Source organism: Adiantum capillus-veneris, chromosome 3 (assembly GCF_014529385.1).
Source record: "Adiantum capillus-veneris isolate H3 chromosome 3, ASM1452938v2, whole genome shotgun sequence".
In the NCBI taxonomy this organism is placed as follows: domain Eukaryota; kingdom Viridiplantae; phylum Streptophyta; class Polypodiopsida; order Polypodiales; family Pteridaceae; genus Adiantum; species Adiantum capillus-veneris.
Genome location: NC_140933.1, coordinates 149,960,641 through 149,971,913, shown reverse-complemented (window position 1 = coordinate 149,971,913; position 11,273 = coordinate 149,960,641). Strand labels below are relative to the sequence as shown.

General features: G+C 41.2%; 1 pseudogene; it reads left to right on the top strand.

The window, feature by feature from the left end:
- The window catches only part of LOC147461928 (very-long-chain aldehyde decarbonylase CER3-like), a 9,015-nt pseudogene extending 3,207 nt beyond the window's left edge, over positions 1–5,808 (top strand).
- Positions 5,809–11,273: the final 5,465 nt, after the last annotated feature.

Here is an 11,273-nt window from a genome sequence, read left to right as displayed (position 1 = left end):
TGTTGGTTTACTTCTTTTTGGATTTAGATTATTGGTTGGAATTTATGCCAAACTTTGAAAAAAAAAATCAGACTTTTATTGGCATTTTGAAAAGGATTTTGAATTCCAAATGACTTGAGATTCTACGGTTAGGTTAAACTTGATGTAGGGGATTGGGTGATGTGGTTTTTTCTTGGTCAACCTTCAGGGGTCATGGATTGAGATCCATGTTGGTTTGCCTTTTTGAATGAAACTTTGGGTACCATGTTCTAACACCAATTTGGACTAAACTTGCATGTTTACTTTGAGGAAACTTCCCCAAGCTATTGGTGCACCTTTAATTGAATTTGGATCAAAGATTTCTTATCATGGGTGAAAAGAACCATTTGCAGACTAAAATCCCTATATCCCTTGATTTTTGATGATTGTACTGTCCATTTTTTGCCAGACTTGAATGACACATTTCCCAATGCAGCTTAAAACTTTTTGTGTTGATAAATCCTAGTTTGGCCATGTTGAGGGTCATGGATCACTATCCATGTTCTGCAATATTGATTGCACGAGTGCACGGACAATTTATCTGCAAACTTTTGCCCAACTTCTTTTTGTAAATGGGGTTTGGGGTCATGGATTGCCATCCATGTTCCATCCATGTAAGAACTAGGAACTAGACTCTTAGGATCCTCCTCCCAACTTCCCTTTATATAGGCGGGCTCCTAGCCCCTTGCCCTAGACGGATCCCCTTTCCACACTGCCTAGTCCGACCCTTGGCCGTAGTCCGTGACTAACCTAGTTCTTAGGGTACAGGACCCTTGTCCTACCATTACTCCCCCCTTAAAGAAGAGTTTTCGTCCTCGAAAACAAAAGTGGGAAACTTTTCTTCTAAGAACACTAATGTTCTCCCAAGTGGCACCTTCTTCAGGTCGGTCTTTCCACTTGATTAAGTCTTTTGTCGTACATGATGGCGTATACGCAACTCATGATAATCCATAACACATTCAGTTTCATGCGGTAACGTAGGAGGTTCAATGTAATCGACCAAAACCTGTTGATCGATGACGTTGTCATCTCCATGTAATCGCTTGCGTAAACGGCTTACATGAAACATCGGATGAATGCGAGAGTGATGGTAGTACTAGTTTGTAGGCCCGATCACCAACTAGCTTGAGTATTTTGAAAGGCCCACAATATCGGGAAGATAATTTAGGTGTCAGTCCAGTTTTCAGACTTCTGAATGTTCTGGCACACGTAAAAATACTTCCTCCCCTTCTTCGAAGGTAACTTGCCGACGTTTCTCATCAGCGTATTTCTTATACCGATCCTGTGCTTGTCGGACGTTCTGACGAGCAAGTTTCAGCATATCCATGTGGTCTTGGAGAAAATCCTTAAGCTATTGGAGTTTTTCGGTTGTCAACCCCACCGTAACTAGTGACCTAGGTTGGAACCCGTACATGAGCATGAAAGGACTGAAGCCTATTGTAACATGCTTAGAACTATTGTAGGAAAACTCGGAAATAGGTAAGTATTCTTCCCAGTCTGTCTGTTTTTTGCTCACGTATGCTCTTAGCATATCCTCTAGCACCTGGTTAACCCTTCCGTTTGACCATCTGTTTCTGGATGTTCAGATGTACTGAGGTTGAGTTGTGTACCCAATCGTTTAAATACCGCTCTCCAAAAGTGTTGTTAAACTTTGGGTCACGGTCACTAACAATATTACTTGGCAACCCATACAATTTGTATAGATTGTCCACAAATAATCGTGCTAGTTCCGATGTCTTAACCGTTGATTTGGTCTGAATAAACTTATAGAGTTTAGTCAACATGTCTACGACCACCCATACTGAGTCATGACCTCGTATAGTGGTTGGTAAACCTACTATAAAATCCATGGAGATACTTTCCCATTTTCCATTGGGAATTTCCAAAGGATGTAAGAGTCCTCCTGCTTTCAGGCGCTCTGCTTTGTTAACTTGACATTTTTGGCAATGCAAGACATAAGCTTGAACAAATCCATGTAGACCTGACCAATAAAACTGTTGTCTTACGAGAGAATATTTTATCTAATCCCCGGGTGCCCTGCACTTGGACTATCATGACATTCATAAAGAATTTGGCGCCGAATGTCTGTGTCCTTTGGTACACAAACTCTCCCCTTGTGGAGTAGGTACCCATTGTCGATGGTGAAATGCTTCCATCGTTGTAGTTCATCACTTGATAAAGGAGAACTAGGTGTGGAGGTTAACTGCGCACTACCTGCATTGGATTGAGAAGGATCCCTCTTTTGAACATGGCTCCACACTTTGGAATATGTATCATCTTGCTCATATTTGCCCTTGAGAGACTCTAAAAATTCACTACGAAGTTTCGTCAACAATAGCGAATTGATCTCTGGCATTCGATTGAGAGCATCTGTCACTATATTGTATCGTCCTTTGCGATACCTTAACTTGGCGTCATATTCCTGAAGGATCTCGGCCCACTGGCTTTTCGACCCTTAAATCTGTTTATTGTGTAAACCATTTGATGCTTTCATGGTCAAACACAATCTCTAACTGAGCACCATACAAATAGTGATGCCATGTCTTTAAGGCAGACACTATTGCATAGAGTTCGCATTCGTAAGCAGAATAATTCTGTTGAGCTGCATCCAGCTTCTTACTTTGAAATGCAATTGGCCGTCCGTCTTGTAACAGGATTGCTCCAATAGCACGGTCACTGGCATCCGTTTCCAAAACGAATGGTTTCAAAGGATCGACAATAGCCAGTATAAGAGCTGTAGCTAATGCGTCTTTGAGTGTTTCAAAACTCTGTTGTTGAGCGGAACCCCACTGAAAAGCCTTACCTTTGCTTTTTAGTTGGTCCGTCATAGGTACAGCAAGGTGAGCATAGTTTTTAACGAACCTTCGGTAAAAACCTGCGAAGCCTAAAAAGATATGTAATTCTTCCATATTTTTAGGAGGTGGCCATTTCCGGATGGTATCCACTTTGGATTGATCCATGTATAGGCCATTAGCTAAAATGACATGCCCTAAATAATGAATTTCTTCCTTGAGAAAATCACATTTAGATTCCTTGGCATATAACTTGTTTACACGTAACAACTCAAACACCTGCCTGAGATGTTGCAAGTGCTCTTCTTTAGAAGCACTATAAACTAGAATGTCATCGAGGAACACAATGACAAATTTGCCCAAATATGGTTTCAAGACACTATCCATAAGTTTCATGAATGTCGCGGGCGCATTGGTTAACCGAAAGGGCATCACCAAAAACTTGTAATGTCCAAACCGTGTTCGGAATGCAGTCTTAGGTATATGAGCAAGCCGAATACGGACTTTGTGGTATCCTGATCGCAAGTCAATTTTTGAAAAAATTCGTTTATGAGTTAGCTTATCAAATAACTCATCGACCCTTGGCAATGGGTATTTGTTCTTAACTGTAACCGAATTTAAGCCCGATAGTCTACGCACATGCGCATGATGCCGTCCTTTTTCTTCACCAAGAGTATAGGCGAAGCCCATGGTGAAGAACTGGGTTGTATAAATCCTCTATTAAGGTAGTCAGCAAGCTGACGTTCCACCTCAATAGCCTCTAAGTAACTCATACGGTAAGGTGGTTTACTAACAGGTTTACAGCCTGCAACCACGTCAATGCGATGTTGCATTGAGCGTGTCGGTGGTAAACCTGATGGCAAATCATTAGGAAAAACATCTTTAAATTCCTTTAACAAATTTTGTAACTGATTAGCAATGTTTGCTTGTATAGAATTAGAAATTGGTGGAATAGAAGAGAGAGAAGCATGCGGCGTTGAGGAATGTTCAACAGACTCAATGTTAAAAAGAAAATGAGACAGTGAGTAACACAAGAAAACTTGTTCTATATCAGAAATGAGCTGCATCAGCTCACACTTCAGTGTGTGTTACTTCCATTGTGGAGAACTTGGAGGAAGACTCGAGAGGCAGTAGTTGCACCGTGTGCACTACTTTTCTCTTCCCCTGGGCAGCAGATTTTCCCTTGGACAATCCTTTTTGCCATGGCCTCTTCCTAAGCATTGAAACATAGCGTCTCTTTCTTGGCCTTATCAAAATCCTCAGAGGAGAGAGGACCCTTGGACCCCTTGGGTTTTTTAGATGCATCTGAATTTGCAACTATAAATTTTCTTTTATTGTGCTTGTACTGAGTGCGTGTGTTAGTATGTGTACTAGCAGGCACATGACTGTTATGTGTGAGTCTTCTCATCAGGGTCATCATGAATATGTGCTTTCACTATGGCTTCCTCAAGTGTTTTAGGGTCCTGAGATTTGATGTACTTCTTAAGTTCTGGAGTCATCCCTTGTATGAACCCTCGTACTTGTTGAAAGGTATCCAATCCTTCCAACTTGAGGATGACGTCTCTATAGTGAGAGATATATTCAAGGAGGGATAGAAATTGGCGCATGGAGCACGTGTCCCAAGCGGTCCAATTCCGATCGGCCTCGTTTGTAGGCAAAAATTCATTGCTAAATATTGATTCAAAGGCTTTCCAACTCTGTGGTATGATGTTTTTCTCCTTGAGAGACATCCACCATTTGTAGGCCTTGCCTTTCAGAGTTAAGCTCGTTTGTAGAGCTCTTACTGCATCCGGAGTTTGCTGTAAGGCATGAATTCCATCCCATTTACTGAGAAAGATGTTCACTACATCCTTATTGCGGTCCCGGTCTTCGCTTTTGAAAACTGGTGGTTTGAAATTCTTCAATAAATCATCTACCTCTTTGGAAGTGAGAGTATGCAGTGTTTCATTAATTGGGCCTTGCCCTTGTGTTCCAACGTGCTCATGCATGTGGGTGTCATCCGGACTCTTAGTCTGCTGTTGTATCAATTGAATGACTAAAGTGGAAAGTTTAGTAACATTTTCATTTAAAGCCTTAAAATTTTCATCCATGACTGTCATGCGTGTCTGAAGTGCACGAAATTCCTGAATATCGAGCAATTCATAAGTATCTTCTCCTGCCGTAGCGTCACGGATACTCTCCTTGAGAGTATCCGGCGTGAGCCGTCTTTGGCAGGATTGGGAGTACTTTGCTCAAAATCGAATGTCATGTTGATATCCGAATCCATGGCTACACCGTTGAGTGTAAGAAGTACTCAGAAAAAATAGTTGATGTTGGTAGCACTTGTAAAGTATAGCTAACTCCACGTCGTAGTAGCGAATCATCGTAGCACGTAATCGAACTCCGCCTCATATATGGTTGAAGCGTTATCTTTGAGCCGAAGCGTAATTGAAAGTGAACTCTGCACCGTATATGGTTGAAGCTTTACCGTGTATGGTCGACTCATATGTTGCTTTGAATGACTCTTGAAGTCGTCTCCTTGAACGACTGTTGAAGTCGTTGCTAAAAAAAATAGTAGGTGCTGTAATTTCTGCAGTCCGACCTTGGAAAAGTCATAGTGATTTTTTCTTGCTCGAATTGCTCGGCTTGCTTCACCAGAGGGTTGCCGGCACACGAAGGCGCTGCCTTGCCTGTGGGAAGGGCCGCCTGTAGCGGCCAAGGCGCTGCCTTGCCTGTGGGAAGGGACGCCTGTAGCGGCCAAGGCCTTAAGGTAATGGCCAAAGGGCCTTACCAATGTGAAAGTATCGTGGTTTTTTGAAGCCCAAGCTGCAGGCAGCGGGCCGAAGCCTGCGCGCTTGATGAGGATGATGGCGGGGCTCGCCCCTGCTGGCTATGGCCGAAAAGAGATTCACCACGGTTCTACTGCTCCATGGCGCCCCCTCCAAGCCTGGAAGCTCCGAGTTTCATGCACCATAGCCTCGTGTCCAAAACAGGAAGTTCTGCCCGATTTGGCAAGTAGACAGGCTAAAAACGAAAAAGGGCCCAAAAAAGCAACGGTTCTCACCAAAGGAGCCTGCTTTTAGGGGCCTAAAGAGACCACGCCTAGAGAGAGAGTGGAAGATACTCCTAGGCTCTGATACCAGTGTAAGAACTAGGAACTAGACTCTTAGGATCCTCCTCCCAACCGTCCTTTATATAGGCGGGCTCCTAGCCCCTTGCCCTAGACGGATCCCCTGTCCACGTGGCCTAGCCCGACCCTTGTCCGTAGTCCGTGACTAACCTAGTTCTTAGGGTACAAGACCCTTGTCCTGACAATCCACTTTTCATACTGTGGTTGCATGGCTTGATTCTCCAAAGTGAGAGTATCATTGTGATGCATTTTGGATTTGGATTTGGTAAGACCCCCCAATAGACCTTTGACAATTTGTGAAAATCCCCCTTTGGATGGATTTGATTTATACGGTTTGGGGTGGCCTTTTTCTACAGTTTTGACCATACAATCTTGCTAGTGCTCTGAGAATGATCATACCTGTGAAATTTGGTGTGGCATGGAGTCCCGAGGTGGCTATAGAAGGAAAAAATATAGCGGAAAGCTCTAGGTCACAACAGCTCTCTCTCTCTCTCTTTATCTTTCTCTCAAAGTCTCAAATTGTAATGAACTCAAATTTGCCCATTTTTCCTATATGTTTCCGACTTTCCCAGAATGCAATTTGCATACTTACCTTAGTTGACCATATTTTCCATGCCATATCACGTGCAACTTAGAAAGCTTTCCGTTTGGACTTGTGGTCGTCATTTACCCTTGATTTTGCAATTTTGGCCGGTTCGAAGTTAACGTGAAATTTGATTTTGCATAAAATCACTTTGTATTCCTCATGCTTGAAGCTCTCATTTTGTAGGTTCAATGTTTGCTTTCAAAACTTAATTATAATTCTCTTGGCTTTGTTTATTAAATTTTTTATCATTATTAGGTTAAAAAGAAAGAAAAACTACTAAAGATTATTACTATTTGATCAAAATTATTCCTCACACTCATATGTACATGTTTTGACTCTATGTATCTGGCTTGTCAAAATTTGTCGATATGGCTCAATACTTTGCCAAATAAGAGTAGAAGTCTACTAAAAACTGTCAAAAAACAAAAATGTAAAGCATCAAATACACTTTATACACTACACATGATCTCTCATCATCTTGTAGCCTATTATCTTGTAGTGTGCTGCATCAACTACTCTAACTACTATTGTTACTCCTCCCTTTCCATAGAAAGTCATCCTAGATGAAGATTTGTGCGATGTGCATGGGCAAAAACATCGTTTCTATGCATGGCCGTGTAATTTGGCTCTATGATGCATAAAGAAGACATACATTGGGTAACACCGTGATCCACAAGATGTGGGTTCTGAGCCAATTTTTCAACGGCTGTGGTTGTTGAGGTTTATTGCTTTGTACGTCGTTTGAACAAATAGTAGTTAAAGATGATCCGTTCGTTCCAAAATAGTTGGTCGGTTTGTTTGTGTTTGAATGGGCATGCTCACCATTCTTTTATTAGATCGGGCTTTTTGAATCCACTTGAGTTAGTGGTTTGGAGTCTGCGACATGGTTTGTTTCTTGGGTGGTTTTGGTCTCCATACCCGTGTCATATTATTTGGTTGGTTCGGTTTATGGGTGTTGTCTTTTGGAAGCCATTTGTAAACTTTTGATTCTTTGAAGTGCTTCCTTTGGTAATTTGAAGCTTTATTGATTCTATCAGCGTGGAATGTGTTCTGCATTGAATTGAAAGATTGTTTAGCCCAGCATTGTTTTTGGAGTCTAGATTTGTCTTGGTTTTGATTCCAACACTGATATCCTGATCCAAACTTTTTGTATCCTTGTTGTCGTTTAGTGAGATGTAGTGTGGTTTTTGAATCAAGTAGTTTTGTTTGTTATTTCAAAGTCACTTAGATCCTTTTGTGCATCCCATATGTGGTGCGTTTGAGCGAATTGCATAACATAAGACTGATCATCAAGATAATAATAAAGTGTCCATTTACCCTCGATTGCACACCATTTTTGCGGCATAATTGGTTGTCCCTATTGAGGTATCCCTTGCCCTGGTCCCCTCATAGGTGTTTTTTGCATGTTATTCATCATGTCATTCATCCTTTTGAGCACATCTTCTATGGCTGAAAGTGGTGCTGTAGCAGCCGTTCCCACTTATGCTGGTTTAGTGGATGTTGTTTTCTCACTTTGGTTCACTACAAGAGGTTCTTCGCACTTGTGACGGCCTTAGCGACGGAATTACGCGGGGATATTTTTACCCCCGACGTCACTATAAGCGTTGCTATGTGCGTCGCAAAGAGAACGTCTCTATATACATCTCTATTCACGTCTCTATATGTGTCTCTATTTGCATCGCGATATCGAGACGCATATAGAGACGCAAATAGAGACGCTTATAGAGACGCAAATAGAGATTCAAATAGAGACGTATATAGAGACACAAATAGAGACGCAAATAGAGATGCATATAGCGACGTTGCAAGTCCAAAAATAACGACGTATATAGCAACGTCCGAGAATAAATTTTTTTGGTGGTAGGGCATACATTACCCTGCCACCCCATCAACCATTTTGAACATAAAGTTTTCAAAACTAAGATGCAAAACTGACACAATTATATCGACAAAAGTGAATTACAAAGTAATAAATTGACAAAATTATACACATCATAGGCAAAATCACTTGATTGTTAAACTTTGATTAAAATGTACTAGCTACAACGCAATTGTCATTAATTATTGGAAAAATACATTGTTGGCCAATAGTTACAAAATTGACGTACACACGTCATCTCCTAATACATACTGTGAAAAAATAAAACTAGTGTTATCTAGCTATGGCTACTTTAACGTCGACTAATCTGACATCTCATCGCGTCCGAGCGGCATATCTGTCGGATACTGCAAAAAAAACAAAACAATAAAACTTTATGTAAGTATAAATATATAATTACAAAACAATCTAATTTTTAGCTTATTATTAAAATATAACAAATATAAGAGTGTAAGGTTCAATACTAACCAAGTCGAAGCGATAACTCTGAATGTCCATAAGGACATTTAAGCCCTTTCTGTCTGCATACTAGCGCTCGTATGGTGTGGGTTCATGTCCAATCATCGACCACTGTTCAAAACATACAAAGAAAACGTTCTGTTAAAATTTAAAATTACAAATACCCATAACTACCAAACCTATAGAGCGATGCAATAACACTTACAACGTTGGCCTCAAATGACGTCCATCCGCCGCTCCCCAAGTGGTGCGAGCTCCTTGCTTCTACTCGCACTCTGGCTACCTCCTTTTGTTGCTTCTACTTGTCGGGATTCTCACGTGTTGCTTGCTTTACATTCTTTTGATCTTCTTTGGCCAACCAATCTGGTCTGCTCCACCCATGTTTTATTTCTTTCTGTACTTCAGAGCGCTTCTGCTTGTAGTACTCACTCAGCTGCATCTTTCAGCAAGTCTTCATTGAAAAACTCATCCTGATTTGACATGGGAAACTCGTCATGCAGCATGTTGATGACTTTGTCTTCACTCCAGGTGTTTATTATGTAGTGTCGAAATACTTGAGAGCTTGCCCAAACCATCCATAGTTAATTAGGTAAGCTTTAGGCAATGTCAAGAGCGCGTATGGCAAGCCGTAAGCAAAACCGCAAGAAGAAACGCCTGATATACAAGTCGTTTCTGTAGTCCATTCGCATTTTTCTACGGAAAAATGCAAGCGGACTTCGAAAATGGATTGTGCACTTGCTCAAACCATCCATAGTTGAAGGTAAGCTTTATGCAAAGCCAAGAGCACGTATGGTAAGCTGTAGACAAAACCGTAAGAAGAAACACCGAATATACAAGCGTTTTCTAAAGTCCGTTTGTATTTTTCTATGAAAAAATCCAAACGGACTTCGAAAACAACTTGTGCAATTGCCCAAACCATCCATAGTTGATTAGGTAAGCTTTAAGCAATATCAAGAGCGTATATGGCAATCCGTAGATAAAATCACAAGAAGAAACGCCAAATATACAAGCCGTTTTTAAAGTCGTTAGCGTTTTTCCAGGAAAAAAATGCAAATGGACTTCCGAAACAGCTTCAACACTTGTCCAAACCATCCATAGGTGATTAGGTAAGCTTTAGACAAATTCAATAGCATGTATGGCAAGCCGTAGGCAAAACGGCAAGATGAAATGCTAAATACACAAGCCGTTTCTGAAGTCTATTTACGTTTTTCTACGGAAAAATACAAACGGACTTCAGAAACGGTTTGTGCGGATGCCCAAATTATTTATATTTGATTAGGTAAGCTTTAGGCAGTGTCAAGAGCGCGTATGTCAAGCCATAGGCAAAACCACAAGAAAAAACGTCAAACACACAAGCCGTTTCTGAAGTCAGTTTGTGTTTTTCTATGGAAAAATGCAAACGAACTTAAGAAACAGTTTCAACACTTGTCCAAACCATCCATAGTTGATTAGGTAAGCTTTAGGCAAAGTCAGTAGCGTGTATGGCAAGCGATAGGCAAAACCGCGAGAAGAAACGCCAAATGTACAACCTGTTCAGAAGTCCGTTCGCGTTTTTCTACGAAAACACAAACAGACTTCCAACACTTGCCCAAACTATCCATAGTTTATTAGGTAAGCTTTAGGGAATGTCAAGAGCCAATATGGCAAGCCGTAGGCAAAACCGCAAGAAGAAACGCCAACCACACAAGCCGTTTCTTAAGTCCGTTCGCGCTTTTTTATGAAAAAACGCAAACGGATTTCGAAAACAGCTTGTGTGCTTGTCCAAACCATTCATAGGTGATTAGGTAAGGTTTATACAAAGTCAAGAGCGCGTATGGCAAGCTGTAGACAAAACCGCAAGAAGAAATGCCAAATTATATTCAAGCCGTTTTCGAAGTCCGTTCTTGTTTTTTTATTAAAAAAATGCAAACGGACTTTGAAAACGGCTTCAACACTTGCCCAAACTATCCATAGTTGATTAGATAAGCTTTAGGCAAAGTCAATAGCACGTATGACAAGCCGTAGGCAAAACCGCAAGATGAAACGCTAAATACACAGGCCGTTTCTGAAGTCCGTTTGCGTTTTTCTACGAATAACGCAAATGGACTTCAGAAACGGCTTGTGCGCTTGCCTAAACCATCCATAGTTGATTAGGTAATCTTTAGGCAATTTCAAGAGCACGTATGTCAAGCCGTAGGCAAAACCACAAGAAGAAACACCAAACACACAAGCCGTTTCTGAAGTCCGTTTGCGTTTTCTACGAAAAAACACAAACGGACTTAGAAAACGGCTTCAACACTTGCCCAAACCATCCATAGTTGATTAGATAAGCTTTAGGCAAAGTCAGTAGCGCATATAGCAAGCCATAGGCAAAACCGCAAGAAGAAACACCAAATACACAAGCCGTTTTTGAAGTCCGTTTGCGTTTTTAGGTAAGATTTAGGCAATGTC